A 16,482-nucleotide genomic window follows, 5' to 3' on the forward strand; every position below is an offset into this window, starting at 1 on the left:
TGCCCCTCTTTGGTTTACGGGTGGATATTTCTTGGTGCTCTTGCTGGCAGCTTGTGCCAGTGATAGTTTTGGGCTTTGGCTTGAGTTGCTGATCCGTGATACCCCAGTGTTCCTTTTGCCTTTGACTTCCCGTATCTGTGTCTGACCTGTCCCCTGTACCTGACTTAGTGTTACTCTGGTGTGTATTCCCCTCCATGTATGCCTTGGCTTGAACTCTGACTTCGTCTCCTGTCTCCCGTCTTTGTTACCACACGCTCGACTGGTGCCGACCTACTGGCTTAACTCTGATTTCGTTCTGTCTCACGTCTCTGGTACCTCTGCTCTAGTCTGGCTCTGACCCTCGGCTTGTATTTGACCACAAATTCTGTTTTCCCCTTTAAACATTACGCTTGCTGACCGTTACTGACTTGGCTTATTTGGACCCCTCTCTATCACCACCTGGTGGTGCGGTGCAGCCTGCACTTTGCTGCTGTGCAGCAGGTGCGACCTCTCCTCTCTCACCAACACCTCCTGGTGGAGTCTGCGTTACATTATCACTGACCCAAACATTTAAACAAGTGATTTACGCTGCATACCATGGCGGATCAAATAACTAACCTGACACAGATGATGCAGGCATTATCTGTGGAGCACAGGACCTTGGCTACCTCTCAGAAGCAGGTGCAGAGGGAGCTTGCGGAGGCAGTTAAGATAGTCCAGGGTGCTTCCTCTTCCTCTGTCAGTAAATCAGGTGAGATGACTGATGTTTCTCTGCAGTCTCCTGAAACCTCTGTTAAACTACCTGACACCTTCTCTGGTGAAAAGGAAAAATTCCACACGTTCAAGGAGAGTTGCAAACAATTATTTTCCCATAGACCCCAATCTTCAGGAGATGAGAGTCAGCGGGAGGGGATAGTTATATCTTTACTTAGGGAGGGTCTACAGTCATGGGCTTTTTCCTTACCTCCGACCACCCCTGAAAGAAAGTCTGTGAATAGGTTCTTTGACTCTCTGGAACTGATGACACAAGAGGGAAACGATGAAAAATGGTCACACACAATAAATAGAAATGCTATAACCTTTATTAATACCAAACCACAATATTAAAACCAGGTGAGCGGAGGGAAGGTAGTAAAGCACAGAAAACACTGTTATGAAGTTAACAGGAAGGGCGCCACCAGAGATAACAGTCCTACAGGCTTATACATTATCAGAGTAAACAAATAAGCAAAAATAGGAAACAAATAGTAAAAAACTAAATAAACCAAAATAATAACTTGATCCTACTGCAGTCAGGGATACCAAGCCAAGTACCAACTGTTTCACATATAAGATAGGTGAGTGCAAGAACCGCTATAATGCTATCCTAATTGAAATCCCATACCTATCAAACCGACACAGTAGATATTAATAAAGCAAGGTACCCACCGCACAGAGGACTGTAGTACTGGAGGCGCGCTTCCACCCCAACGCGCGTTTCGGCGATCACACCTTCATCAGGGGGCAAAGACAGTGAGTGCACATGGGTTTAAAAAGCTCCCGGACAGGAAATGAGCAGGTGCAGCGACCAAAATGGTCCGTACGGCAAGGTAGAGGCTAAATCCAAGTCGGCTAAAGGACCTCTGCCCATGTGACCGGAAGGGGCGGCGCCTCTTCCTCAATAGAACAGACAGAGCACACACGAGGAAGCTGTGGATATCATGGCGGGATTTCGTGCAGGATTTGGTTTTGGAGTGTTTTGTGCAGGATTTGCCTCTTCCTCCATAGAGCAGAGCAGACAGGAGGAGGCTGTGGATGTCATGGCTGGATTTCGAGGATTTTTGTGCAAGATTTGGGGTATTATGGGGGTCATTCTCCAAAGTCATAGATCAGGTAAGTGGGAGTCTGCCTGGGGAGAATGGGGTGGTGTTGCTTGCATGGGGCTGCTGGGGAGAATGGGGTGGTGATGCTTGCATGGGGCTGCTGGGGAGAATGGGGTGGTGATGCTTGCATGGGGCTGCCTGGGGAGAATGGGGTGATGATGCTTGCATGGGGCTGCCTGGGGAGAATGGGGTGATGTTGCTTGCATGGGGCTGCCTGGGGAGAATGGGGTGATGTTGCTTGCATGGGGCTGCCTGGGGAGAATGGGGTGATGTTGCTTGCATGGGGCTGCCTGGGGAGAATGGGGTGGTGATGCTTGCATGGGGCTGCCTGGGGAGAATGGGGTGATGCTTGCATGGGGCTGCCTGGGGAGAATGGGGTGATGCTTGCATGGGGCTGCCTGGGGAGAATGGGGTGATGCTTGCATGGGGCTGCCTGGGGAGAATGGGGTGGTGATGCTTGCATGGGGCTGCCTGGGGAGAATGGGGTGATGTTGCTTGCATGGGGCTGCCTGGGGAGAATGGGGTGGTGTTGCTTGCATGGGGCTGCCTGGGGAGAATGGGGTGGTGTTGCTTGCATGGGGCTGCCTGGAGAGAATGGGGTGATGTTGCTTGCATGGGGCTGCCTGGGGAGAATGGGGTGATGTTGCTTGCATGGGGCTGCCTGGGGAGAATGGGGTGGTGTTGCTTGCATGGAGCTGCCTGGGGAGAATGGGGTGATGTTGCTTGCATGGAGCTGCCTGGGGAGAATGGGGTGATGTTGCTTGCATGGGGCTGCCTGGGGAGAATGGGGGGTGTTGCTTGCATGGGGCTGCCTGGGGAGAATGGGGGGGTGTTGCTTGCCTGGGGAGAATGGGGGGGTGTTGCTTGCATGGGGCTGCCTGGGGAGAATGGGGTGATGTTGCTTGCATGGGGCTGCTTGGGGAGAATGGGGTGATGTTGCTTGCATGGGGCTGCTTGGGGAGAATGGGGTGATGCTTGCTTGGGGAGAATGGGGTGATGCTTGCATGGGGCTGCTTGGAGAGAATGGGGTGATGTTGCTTGCATGGGGCTGCCTGGGGAGAATGGGGTGGTGTTGCTTGCATGGAGCTGCCTGGGGAGAATGGGGTGATGTTGCTTGCATGGGGCTGCTTGGGGAGAATGGGGTGATGTTGCTTGCATGGGGCTGCCTGGGGAGAATGGGGTGATGTTGCTTGCATGGGGCTGCCTGGGGAGAATGGGGTGTTGCTTGCATGGGGCAGCTGGGGAGAATGGGGTGGTGATGCTTGCATGGGGCTGCTGGGGAGAATGGGGGGTGTTGCTTGCATGGGGCTGCTGGGGAGAATGGGGGGTGTTGCTTGCATGGGGCTGCCTGGGGAGAATGGGGGGGTGTTGCTTGCCTGGGGAGAATGGGGGGGTGTTGCTTGCATGGGGCTGCCTGGGGAGAATGGGGTGATGTTGCTTGCATGGGGCTGCTTGGGGAGAATGGGGTGATGTTGCTTGCATGGGGCTGCTTGGGGAGAATGGGGTGATGCTTGCTTGGGGAGAATGGGGTGATGCTTGCATGGGGCTGCTTGGAGAGAATGGGGTGATGTTGCTTGCATGGGGCTGCCAGGGGAGAATGGGGTGATGTTGCTTGCATGGGGCTGCCTGGGGAGAATGGGGTGATGATGCTTGCATGGGGCTGCCTGGGGAGAATGGGGTGATGTTGCTTGCATGGGGCTGCCTGGGGAGAATGGGGTGATGTTGCTTGCATGGGGCTGCCTGGGGAGAATGGGGTGGTGATGCTTGCATGGGGCTGCCTGGGGAGAATGGGGTGATGCTTGCATGGGGCTGCCTGGGGAGAATGGGGTGATGTTGCTTGCATGGGGCTGCTTGGGGAGGATGGGGTGATGTTGCTTGCATGGGGCTGCCTGGGGAGAATGGGGGGGGGGTGTTGCTTGCATGGGGCTGCCTGGGGAGAATGGGGTGATGCTTGCATGGGGCTGCTTGGGGAGAATGGGGTGATGTTGCTTGCATGGGGCTGCTTGGGGAGAATGGGGTGGTGTTGCTTGCATGGGGCTGCCTGGAGAGAATGGGGTGATGTTGCTTGCATGGGGCTGCCTGGGGAGAATGGGGTGTTGCTTGCATGGGGCAGCTGGGGAGAATGGGGTGGTGATGCTTGCATGGGGCTGCTGGGGAGAATGGGGGGTGTTGCTTGCATGGGGCTGCCTGGGGAGAATGGGGGGTGTTGCTTGCATGGGGCTGCCTGGGGAGAATGGGGGGGTTTTGCTTGCCTGGGGAGAATGGGGGGGTGTTGCTTGCATGGGGCTGCCTGGGGAGAATGGGGTGATGTTGCTTGCATGGGGCTGCTTGGGGAGAATGGGGTGATGTTGCTTGCATGGGGCTGCTTGGGGAGAATGGGGTGATGCTTGCTTGGGGAGAATGGGGTGATGCTTGCATGGGGCTGCTTGGAGAGAATGGGGTGATGTTGCTTGCATGGGGCTGCCTGGGGAGAATGGGGTGATGTTGCTTGCATGGGGCTGCCTGGGGAGAATGGGGTGATGTTGCTTGCATGGGGCTGCCTGGGGAGAATGGGGTGATGTTGCTTGCATGGGGCTGCCTGGGGAGAATGGGGTGATGTTGCTTGCATGGGGCTGCCTGGGGAGAATGGGGTGATGTTGCTTGCATGGGGCTGCTGGGGAGAATGGGGTGGTGATGCTTGCATGGGGCTGCCTGGGGAGAATGGGGTGATGTTGCTTGCATGGGGCTGCCTGGGGAGAATGGGGTGATGTTGCTTGCATGGGGCTGCCTGGGGAGAATGGGGTGATGTTGCTTGCATGGGGCTGCCTGGGGAGAATGGGGTGATGTTGCTTGCATGGGGCTGCCTGGGGAGAATGGGGTGGTGATGCTTGCATGGGGCTGCCTGGGGAGAATGGGGTGGTGATGCTTGCATGGGGCTGCCTGGGGAGAATGGGGTGGTGATGCTTGCATGGGGCTGCCTGGGGAGAATGGGGTGATGTTGCTTGCATGGGGCTGCCTGGGGAGAATGGGGTGGTGATGCTTGCATGGGGCTGCCTGGGGAGAATGGGGTGATGTTGCTTGCATGGGGCTGCCTGGGGAGAATGGGGTGGTGTTGCTTGCATGGGGCTGCCTGGGGAGAATGGGGTGGTGTTGCTTGCATGGGGCTGCCTGGGGAGAATGGGGGGTGTTGCTTGCATGGGGCTGCCTGGGGAGAATGGGGTGGTGTTGCTTGCATGGAGCTGCCTGGGGAGAATGGGGTGATGTTGCTTGCATGGAGCTGCCTGGGGAGAATGGGGTGATGTTGCTTGCATGGGGCTGCTTGGGGAGAATGGGGTGATGTTGCTTGCATGGGGCTGCCTGGGGAGAATGGGGGGTGTTGCTTGCATGGGGCTGCCTGGGGAGAATGGGGGGGTGTTGCTTGCCTGGGGAGAATGGGGGGGTGTTGCTTGCATGGGGCTGCCTGGGGAGAATGGGGTGATGTTGCTTGCATGGGGCTGCTTGGGGAGAATGGGGTGATGCTTGCTTGGGGAGAATGGGGTGATGCTTGCATGGGGCTGCTTGGAGAGAATGGGGTGATGTTGCTTGCATGGGGCTGCTGGGGAGAATGGGGGGTGTTGCTTGCATGGGGCTGCCTGGGGAGAATGGGGGGTGTTGCTTGCATGGGGCTGCCTGGGGAGAATGGGGGGGTGTTGCTTGCATGGGGCTGCCTGGGGAGAATGGGGTGATGTTGCTTGCATGGGGCTGCTTGGGGAGAATGGGGTGATGCTTGCTTGGGGAGAATGGGGTGATGCTTGCTTGGGGAGAATGGGGTGATGCTTGCATGGGGCTGCTTGGAGAGAATGGGGTGATGTTGCTTGCATGGGGCTGCCTGGGGAGAATGTGGTGGTGTTGCTTGCATGGAGCTGCCTGGGGAGAATGGGGTGATGTTGCTTGCATGGGGCTGCTTGGGGAGAATGGGGTGATGTTGCTTGCATGGGGCTGCCTGGGGAGAATGGGGGGTGTTGCTTGCATGGGGCTGCCTGGGGAGAATGGGGGGGGGTGCTTGCATGGGGCTGCCTGGGGAGAATGGGGCTGATGTTACTCGCATGGGTCTGTGTGGTGTGCAGGTCAGTGTGTGTGATGTCACTTGCGGTGGGGGGTGCAGGAAAGTATAGTGCTACGTGTGTGGGGGCGAACAGGGGAGGGGATGAATGATGATGGAGATCTGAGGGATTGATATTACTTAGCATGAGAATCTCTGCCTGGTGGTGAGGGGTCGGTCCTGTTTGTTTTTTTTGTTTGTTTGTTTTTTTTTTTTTTTTTTTAATATACATAAAATGTGTTCTCATTAATATGATTGGGGACACATGCTGTCAGGTTGATGACTGAGCTATGACCTCTGGGAGCGAAGCAGCTTTACAACAATGTCTCCAGATCCCTGACTTTATTCTCCCCTCGCACTCTGTGCTGGTCAGTATTAGCCCGGTGGCCACTGGTGTCAGCCACTACTTGTATCCAGTTTTCTGCATGATTTTTTTTCTGTTTTATTCTAGGTATTGTGACTTTTCCCCATCCTGTGCCCCCCAGAGCAGTGACCTCCCTGCAGATGTCATTTCATCACTGGACTTCTTTTCACCAAGTGGAATGGCGGTGCCCCCACAATCCATGTGAGGACCCAAAGGGATGACACTGTGGGCGTCTGATAATGTCAGATAGATGAGTATAATTACTAAATTGTCTCCCTCCCCCGCTCTCCGTCTCCCTCCCCCGCTCTCCGTCTCCCTCCCCCGCTCTCCGTCTCCCTCCCCCGCTCTCCGTCTCCCTCCCCCGCTCTCCGTCTCCCTCCCCCGCTCTCCGTCTCCCTCCCCCGCTCTCCGTCTCCCTCCCCCGCTCTCCGTCTCCCTCCCCCGCTCTCCGTCTCCCTCCCCCGCTCTCCGTCTCCCTCCCCCGCCCTCCGTCTCCCTCCCCCGCCCTCCGTCTCCCTCCCCCGCCCTCCGTCTCCCTCCCCCGCCCTCCGTCTCCCTCCCCCGCCCTCCGTCTCCCTCCCCCGCCCTCCGTCTCCCTCCCCCGCCCTCCGTCTCCCTCCCCCGCCCTCCGTCTCCCTCCCCCGCCCTCCGTCTCCCTCCCCCGCCCTCCGTCTCCCTCCCCCGCCCTCCGTCTCCCTCCCCCGCCCTCCGTCTCCCTCCCCCGCCCTCCGTCTCCCTCCCCCGCCCTCCGTCTCCCTCCCCCGCTCTCCGTCTCCCTCCCCCGCTCTCCGTCTCCCTCCCCCGCTCTCCGTCTCCCTCCCCCGCTCTCCGTCTCCCTCCCCCGCTCTCCGTCTCCCTCCCCCGCTCTCCGTCTCCCTCCCCCGCTCTCCGTCTCCCTCCCCCGCTCTCCGTCTCCCTCCCCCGCTCTCCGTCTCCCTCCCCCGCTCTCCGTCTCCCTCCCCCGCTCTCCGTCTCCCTCCCCCGCTCTCCGTCTCCCTCCCCCGCTCTCCGTCTCCCCCTGTTAAAGGGAACCTGTCACCCCCAAAATCGATGGTAAGCTAAGCCCACCAGCGTCAGGGGCTTATCCTACAGCATTCTGTAATGCTGTAGTTAAGCCTCCAATGTATCTTAAAAGATGAGAAAAAGAGGTTATATTATACTCACGCTGGCGGTCCGATCCAAGTCGCGGTCCGATCCAAGTCGCGGTCCGGTCCTGGGCCTCCCATCTTAATAGGATGACTTCCTCTTCTTGTCTTCACGCTGTGGTGCGCAGGCGCCTGGAAAGGTCAGAGGGGCCTGCACACTGCAGTACTTTGTGCTGGAGCCGCAGCGTGAAGACACGAAGAGGACCAAAACAAAAGTCAAGGGTGCTCACTATACTTAGGCAGGGGTGCTCTGGAGAAAAAGAGTCCAATATTCAGGTCCTTCTCAAAAAATTAGCATATAGTGTTAAATTTCATTATTTACCATAATGTAATGATTACAATTAAACTTTCATATATTATAGATTCATTATCCACCAACTGAAATTTGTCAGGTCTTTTATTGTTTTAATACTGATGATTTTGGCCTACAACTCCTGATAACCCAAAAAACCTGTCTCAATAAATTAGCATATCAAGAAAAGGTTCTCTAAACGACCTATTACCCTAATCTTCTGAATCAACTAATTAACTCTAAACACATGCAAAAGATACCTGAGGCTTTTATAAACTCCCTGCCTGGTTCATTACTCAAAACCCCCATCATGGGTAAGACTAGCGACCTGACAGATGTCAAGAAGGCCATCATTGACACCCTCAAGCAAGAGGGTAAGACCCAGAAAGAAATTTCTCAACAAATAGGCTGTTCCCAGAGTGCTGTATCAAGGCACCTCAATGGTAAGTCTGTTGGAAGGAAACAATGTGGCAGAAAACGCTGTACAACGAGAAGAGGTGACCGGACCCTGAGGAAGATTGTGGAGAAGGACCGATTCCAGACCTTGGGGAACCTGAGGAAGCAGTGGACTGAGTCTGGTGTGGAAACATCCAGAGCCACCGTGCACAGGCGTGTGCAGGAAATGGGCTACAGGTGCCGCATTCCCCAGGTAAAGCCACTTTTGAACCATAAACAGCGTCAGAAGCGCCTGACCTGGGCTACAGAGAAGCAGCACTGGACTGTTGCTAAGTGGTCCCAAGTACTTTTTTCTGATGAAAGCAAATTTTGCATGTCATTCGGAAATCAAGGTGCCAGAGTCTGGAGGAAGACTGGGGAGAAGGAAATGCCAAAATGCCTGAAGTCCAGTGTCAAGTACCCACAGTCAGTGATGGTGTGGGGTGCCATGTCAGCTGCTGGTGTTGGTCCACTGTGTTTCATCAAGGGCAGGGTCAATGCAGCTAGCTATCAGGAGATTTTGGAGCACTTCATGCTTCCATCGGCTGAAATGCTTTATGGAGATGAAGATTTCATTTTTCAGCACGACCTGGCACCTGCTCACAGTGCCAAAACCACTGGTAAATGGTTTACTGACCATGGTATTACTGTGCTCAATTGGCCTGCCAACTCTCCTGACCTGAACCCCATAGAGAATCTGTGGGATATTGTGAAGAGAAAGTTGAGAGACGCAAGACCCAACACTCTGGATGAGCTTAAGGCCGCTATTGAAGCATCCTGGGCCTCCATAACATCTCAGCAGTGTCACAGGCTGATTGCCTCCATGCCACGCCGCATTGAAGCAGTCATTTCTGCCAAAGGATTCCCGACCAAGTATTGAGTGCATAACTGAACATTATTATTTGATGTTTTTTTTGTTTGTTATTAAACACTTTTATTTGATTGGCCGGTTGAAATATGCTAATTTATTGAGACAGGTTTTTTGGGTTATCAGGAGTTGTAGGCCAAAATCATCAGTATTAAAACAATAAAAGACCTGACAAATTTCAGTTGGTGGATAATGAATCTATAATATATGAAAGTTTAATTGTAATCATTACATTATGGTAAATAATGAAATTTAACACTATATGCTAATTTTTTGAGAAGGACCTGTATTATAGATAACTCCGGCACACCATAAATCTTCAGCAGTAAATGTATATTTATTATCTCAATTCAGTAGACAGCGGGATGCCATACAGAAAAGAAAAACGATCACAATTGTGGGTATCCCCAACGTTTCGGCATCAAATAGCCTTTCTCAAGGGGTATCAGTTTATTTGTGATGCGACCAACAAGGTGAAAGGCTCCCGCTTAATCTTTTCAGCGTCCGGAACAAGGATCCAAGTAAGGACAAAATGACAAGGACAAAACCTGACCGCAGCATTTTGTCCTTACTTGGAGCCTTGTTCTGGACGTTGAAAAGATTAAGCGGGAGCCTTTCACCTTGTTGGTCGCATCACAAATAAACTGATACCCCTTGAGAAAGGCTATTTGATGCCGAAACGTTGGGGATACCCACAATTGTGATCGTTTTTATTTCTGTATGGCATCCCGCTGTCTACTGAATTGAGACACGAAGAGGACGTCATCTGATGAAGATAGGAGGCTCCGGACTGCGATGCCCATCGGACAGGACTGGGACTGTCCCTGGGTGAGTATAATATAACCTCTTTCTCATTTTTTAGGATACATCGGGGGGCTTATCTACAGCATTACAGAATGCATTACAGAATGCTGTAGATAAGCCCCTGATGCTGGTGGGCTTAGCTCGCCCTCGATTTTGGGGGTGACAGGTTGCCTTTAAGCACCACAATACAATTTTTGCAGCTAAAGCACAGTGGACTTTGGTAAAAAATGTGTTTTTCTTTTGTTATTAATCTGTCTTTAATGTTTAATTCATTGTTTTGATTTCTAAAACTCTTTATTATTGATTTGTATGTATGCATACTTATATATTTCTCTTTTTTATTTCTAACTATTCATCTTGTAATAAACTTGTTTGACAGCTATGAGTTGAAATTTCATTTCCTTGCGGATTTACGTTCTATGGGATAATGGGGAAGAGACAAAAGGTCGGGGGTGCAGTAGCTCTGGTGGTGGTGAGGCGGCAGAATGGTTATTGCAGGCTGTAGGCTTTCCTGAAGAGATGAGTTTTCAGGTTCCATCTGAGGGATCCAAGGGTGGCGGATAATCGGACGTGTTGAGGCGTGGAATTCGAGAGGATGAAGGATATTGGGGAGAAATCTTGGAGGCGGTTGTGTGAGGAATAAGTGTGGAGGAGAGTAGGAGGTCTTGGGAGGATCGGAGATTACGTGAGGGAAGATAGTGGGAGATTAGTTCAGAGATATAGGGAGGGGACAGGTTGTGGATGGCTTTGTAGATCAGTGTTAGTAGTTTAAACTGGATTCATTGTGGAATTGGGAGCCAGTGGAGGGATTTGCAGAGGGGAGAAACAGGAGTAGCGAGGAGAGAGGTGGATTAGCCGGGCAGCAGAGTTGAGGACAGACTGGAGTGGTGCAAGAGAGTTAGCGGGGAGGCCACAGAGGAGGATGTTGCAGTAGTCGAGGCGAGAGATGATGAGGGCATGCACAAGCATTTTAGTAGATTAAGGGCAGAGGAAGGGACGGATTATGGCAATATGTTTGAGTTGGAGGCGACAGGAGGTGGCAAGAGTTTGGACGTGCGGTTTGATGGACAGGGCAGAGTCGAGAGTTACCGCGAGGCAGCGTATTTCAGGTGTGGGAGAGAGCGTGATGCCGCTTACCATAATAGATAGATCAGGTAGGGGGGATACGCGAGATGGAGGAAAGATGAGTTCGGTATTGTCTACATTGAGTTTTAGGAAGCGAGAGGTGAAGAAGGAGGATATGGCTGCTAGACACTTCGGGATTCTGGACAGCAGAGAGGTGACATCTGGGCCAGAGAGGTAGATCTGAGTGTCATCAGCATACAGGTGATACTGGAAGCCATGGGACTTTATGAGTTATCCTAGGCCAAGGGTATAGATGGAAAAAAGTAGGGGCCCCAGGCCAGAGCCTTGAGGGACTCCAACAGAGAGAGGGCGGAATGAGCCAATACAGTCTGCTGTGCCTGCGCAACGACCGCAGAGTTGCCCAGATCTTCCTTACTGATTACTGGGTGGCCACCCTGCTGGATCCCTGCTGCAAAGACAAAGTACCATTATTTGTTCCGTCACTGGAGCGGGATGGCAAAACCTGACAGAAGAAACACAACGCAGAGGAGGAGGAAGTCGCCAACGCAGCTGTGGCACCACCTCAGAAGGGAAGGTTAACATGGCTAAAATGTGAAAAAAATTCATCAGCATGACACAGCATCCAGCACCACCATCTGATACGGTCTATACAACCAGGTGCCAGTGTTATAACAACATGGTGGAAGAGTACATGTCTATGTCCACACGTCTGCATGTACTAAGTTGGGTCTGCCCATTTAACTTCTTGGTTTCCAAACTGGACACATGGCCTAGGCTTGGAAGTGCCGGCATGCCCCGTGGCAAGTGTAATGTTGGAACATTTGTTTATCAGAGCAGGGGATATCACACATAGGCGCATCCACCTGTCCAAAGCCAACGTGGCCACTCTCGCCTTCATTAAAAGAAACCAGGAGTGGAGTCCACAGGACTTGTCTTTGCCTTTGGCAAACCAGACAAAGGTACCATCTGCACCCAGACATTGTTATATTTTATTTGCCATTTGTTTTATTTTGGGGCCTTACCAAAAAGGAAGAGAAATAAAATCCACCAAAATAATGGCCTGCCTCTTCCACCTACACTGCAATGTCCACCTACATCTCCTCCTCCACTAGGACATCCGACTACTGTATCTACATTGTTCTTTTTTATTTTATACTATGTTCTTTTAAATGCTGTCCCTAAAAAAAAAAAAAATCCTCCAAAAAACTGTTGGATACCTCATCCCCTGCCTCTTCCACCTTCATCGCCACATTCGCCTCAAGCTCATCCACCTACTACACCTCCTCCTACATTTGGACCTATGCCTCTTTTTTCAAGATTATTATTACTTTTTATTCTCTGTTATTTTAAGTGATCTTACTATCCACATTTGTTTTCAGGGCTATTGTCCTGCTTACCCCCTTTTTGTTCTATTTTTCACCTTTACTGCTTACTACCCCCATTTTACCACGCGAAAGTACGAGACCACATTAACTGTGAGCTGGTCTCATTATGCTGGGAAGGGCCCAATAAAGATTTAACTTTTCAGCTTATTAATCAGTGAACAGCTGTCTGCTTTTTCTTTGCTGGTTATTAAAAAATGGGTGGACTCATCCAAAAAATTAATTGGGGCCCCCTCTATTTTTAATAACCAGCTACGGCAAAACAGACAGCTAAGGGCTGATATTAAAAAGCTGTGAAGGTCCATGGATATTGGCCCCTACCAACACTAATGAGACTAGTCCTCAGCCGCACGAGAAATGGAGCATCTATTAGGGTATATTTCCACTGTCAGGATGGCCGGCGGTATCGCCGCAGCGGCGAAGCCCCGCCCCCTTTCTGCGACGCGATCATGCCGGATGTGTTAACTCTTCACATCCGGGATGATCGCTCGCTCCCATAGGGCCCTGTGATATGCCTTGCGGGGACGCTGCGTCCCTGCAAGGTGTACGGACATGCTGCGATCCGAAAAGACACGCAGCATGTCCGGAGTCGCAGGGCCGCCGCGTGCGGGTTTCCACGCATAGTGGAGACGGGATTTCATAAAATCCCCTCCACTATGCTGGAACATCTGGACGCTGCTTGTTTGACGCTGCAGCTCTGCGCAGTGTCAAACAAGCAGCGTTTCCTGACCGTGGAAACATACCCTAAGAAGCGCTAATTCTTGAGCATCGACTCAGCTCTTCCTGATTGCATGTGTGCAGTGGCAACTGGGGTAATATATACAGCTCTGGCCAAAATTAAGAAACCACCACATCAAAACTCTGTCATGGCCAGCCCATTCTCCAGACCTGAACCCCACTGGAAACCTCTGGAATGTAATCAAGAGGATGATGGATAGTCACAACAAGCCATCAAACAAAGAACTGCTTACATTTTTGCGCCAGAAGCAGTGTGAAACACTGCTGGAAAGCATGCCAAGATGCATGAAAGCTGTGATTAAAAATTATGGTTAGTACACAAAATATTAATTTCTGAATAGTGATGGGGTCGAGCAAATTGGAATACTCGGGTACTCAGCCAGAACAGCGAACCCAATATAAGTCTATGGGAGACCCAAGTACTTTTACTACGATCTCCCCCGGGGGTCCTTTTAAGGTCTAAAAATGATGGAAACACTGCTCAAAAGACACAGGAACATCATGGGGATCGCCCCTGAAAAAATTCCTGACTCCTAGTTCACAGCCTTAATAATTTTTTTCCGAGATTCATGCCATTTTTCCTGGTGCCACAAAAAACACATTAAAACGAAACCAAAATGGGTTTTGCTGGCCTGTAAGGCCAAATATTTAACCCCAGGCCGAAAATTTCCTCTCCCTCTTAGGCTGCCGTCACACTAGCAGTATTTGGTCAGTATTTTACATCAGTATTTGTAGCCAAAACCAGGAGTGGGTGATAAATGCAGAAGTGGTGACGTGTTTCTATGATACTTTTCCTCTATTTGTTCCTCTCTGGTTTTGGCTACAAATACTGATGTAAAATACTGACCAAATACTGCTAGTGTGACGGCAGCCTTAGGCTTAGTTCAGACGCAGCGTTTTTGAAGCGTTTTTCAACTTTAACATTGCTTTCAACCACTACAAATGCATTCACTGGGAAATGTCATTGTAACATTTAACTGGCCATGTGGTGTGTGACACATAAGCAGACCCATCTTGTTTCATTTATAAAGGAGGGACTCTTAAAGTCACAGAGCCTATTTTTACTGGCATCAGGCGGCATTAATCTTCTTAAAGGGCCAATATGAAACAGTGGGTCTCCTAAGCTGTTGTAGCCTATGCTGTGAGTGGATGGGCTGCCAAGAATTACGACGCACCACAGTACCCCTGTCATAAGATGTCCAGGGGGGACTCCTGAAAAAGTGTTGCATTGAATTCAAGGCCTGCCCTGCTACCAATTCATATGCACCCCAATAAGCCTTTGAACCCACATAGTGGATGGGCCCATGAAAATCCACTTCACAATATGCATTTTGTACTCCGTACTCCTTTGTTTTACACATTGGCGGCAAGGCCAGCCCTGCTGCATAGTCATATGCACCCCATTAGGCCTTGGAACACACATACTGGATGTGCCCATGAAAATCCACTCGTATTTTTTATGGTATGATGGTTCCCTCTTTGCAGAATTATTTACAGGAAATTTGGCAATTGTGTTTGCCATGTTTTTAACACTAAGGTTCAGATACGGCTTTAAAAAAGTCTAATCCTAGCAATACAAAGCAATTTCATTGCAAACTACAAAAATCAAGGAATATTAAGATTGAATAGTGTGAGTGCGTACATTTTTGTATATGTTACCAATAACATACAAAAGTTAATGATTACATATAAGGATTACATAGATATACTGATTACGTGTATATATGAAGATTAACTTCATACAGTCTACTTAGATCATCACCAAGAGGCTTTTAAATATCATCCGTCTGGAATATCCGAGAAGCAACACCAAGACAGAGAACCCCTTTGAGATTACCTACACTGCATGGGCGTCCCCAATTATGCAGGTATCAGCACACTGTACATGTACAGGTACCCCAGTTTTGGTATCTGTCTTAGTCATGTTTCTCTGGTCTTAAATAGTGATTTACACTATGTAGTAACTCTAGTTTCACCCAGACCTTCAAGTGACCAGCTTTCACGGGTGTATTAAACTGAGATATCATGGAGTCATCAGACGAGTGGCCATAAACCACTAGAAAATAAAAACCACAAGGATTTAGATCAAACCACCACAGGCAGAGTTTCAGTAAACCTTAATGTTTTACAACGACAAACAGCAAACATATAGAGGCTTCAAACTGTTTCTGAAGTGAGAAAACAAACATTTATCAACATGGTGCATTATGAGCATTATGAGCATTGTCTGTCACATTTGTAAATGTTTTACAAGACATGCAGCTATGTGATTGTCTGAATGCATTCGGTGTACAGTATTTCAATCTTGTTTACAAATCGCCATTTGTATATTCGCCATTTGTACATTTGAGGCAGCCAAAGTTATCGCTCTCAAGGAGAGAAACTAATATAGTGGACAAAGAAATATTTGTAATAAACTACTGAGCCAAACTAACATCATTGCATTATCAAATTTATATGAAGTGTATTGTGTCCAATTTGCGCAACCAGGCAACACAAAAAGGAGCTTTTCCAGTGAGCTCTTTAAGGTACACAAATGTGAAGTGTTTGCTATCAAGGATGTGGTTTCACCAATGGGGGGTACCTTTTTTAAAAATATACTATTGCCATCACAGCCACCCATGCCCAAACTTCACGGGCCTATAACAATACAAAGCATGTTCACCCAGGTCATGTTGTCGGAGATAAGGAAGAGACATTGCAGGAGACAGTTAAGAATTAGGGCCAATGTAGTGGTGTGGGTCTCTGAGACTTGTAATGCAGTGCATGATCTGCCAAACAATTCCCCAAAGGGGGTACTGTCAAGGTGAAAAGATATATCTTCATACACTTTTTGTACTGTTGTATTCTTATACTGTGAAACAATAAGTTTTTCCCATCTGCTAGCTAATGTAGATGTAATTGTATTTAAAATGGCTGCCAGTATTCACCTTTGCCCTACTTTTTGTCTCTGAGGAAAGAAGTATCATTTCTTCTTAAATTGAAACTTGAGGAATGTGAAGAAAGGAGGATTCGCCAGGAGACATCAGGACAAATCAGAAAGACTGAATACTAGACATATACTGCTTAAACCCCGCCCAATGCATTCCTTCTCCTAACACACAATATAGTACTGTGTATCCGGAAATAAACGCAGTTGCTGTGATCGTGGCCGATACTGGTAGACGCACGAGCATCAACTGAGATTGAACCAGCTATTTGTCTGACTCATTCTTACCCGGTACCAAATGCTCTGCTCATACTTTAATTTGGGATGACTGGTGAATGAGGGTTATTGTCGTGACGACCCCGACAGTACCTTTTTTAAAAGTACACTAGTGCCATCGCATGCCCCTAGCCCAAATATTAACGGCCTATAACAGTACTGAGCATGTTTACCCTGGTGATCTAGTGGCAGGAACATTTTAGATTGCAGGAGAGCAAGTTAAGAAGTCAGCCCAATGTAATGTCATGCCCAGTTCCCCAAT

The 16,482-nt window shown here is 50.0% G+C and overlaps 1 long non-coding RNA gene across 1 annotated transcript; it reads left to right on the forward strand.

Moving 5' to 3' along the window:
• The first annotated feature begins 1,652 nt into the window (after window positions 1–1,652).
• On the forward strand, window positions 1,653–16,210 carry LOC143774189 (uncharacterized). Its single transcript, XR_013215489.1, has 3 exons — window positions 1,653–1,851; window positions 6,177–6,466; window positions 15,976–16,210. It is a non-coding gene; the product is annotated as an uncharacterized LOC143774189 (long non-coding RNA).
• The last annotated feature ends 272 nt before the right edge of the window (window positions 16,211–16,482 follow it).

This window comes from Ranitomeya variabilis, chromosome 5, assembly GCF_051348905.1.
Source record: "Ranitomeya variabilis isolate aRanVar5 chromosome 5, aRanVar5.hap1, whole genome shotgun sequence".
Classification (NCBI taxonomy): Eukaryota; Metazoa; Chordata; class Amphibia; order Anura; family Dendrobatidae; genus Ranitomeya; species Ranitomeya variabilis.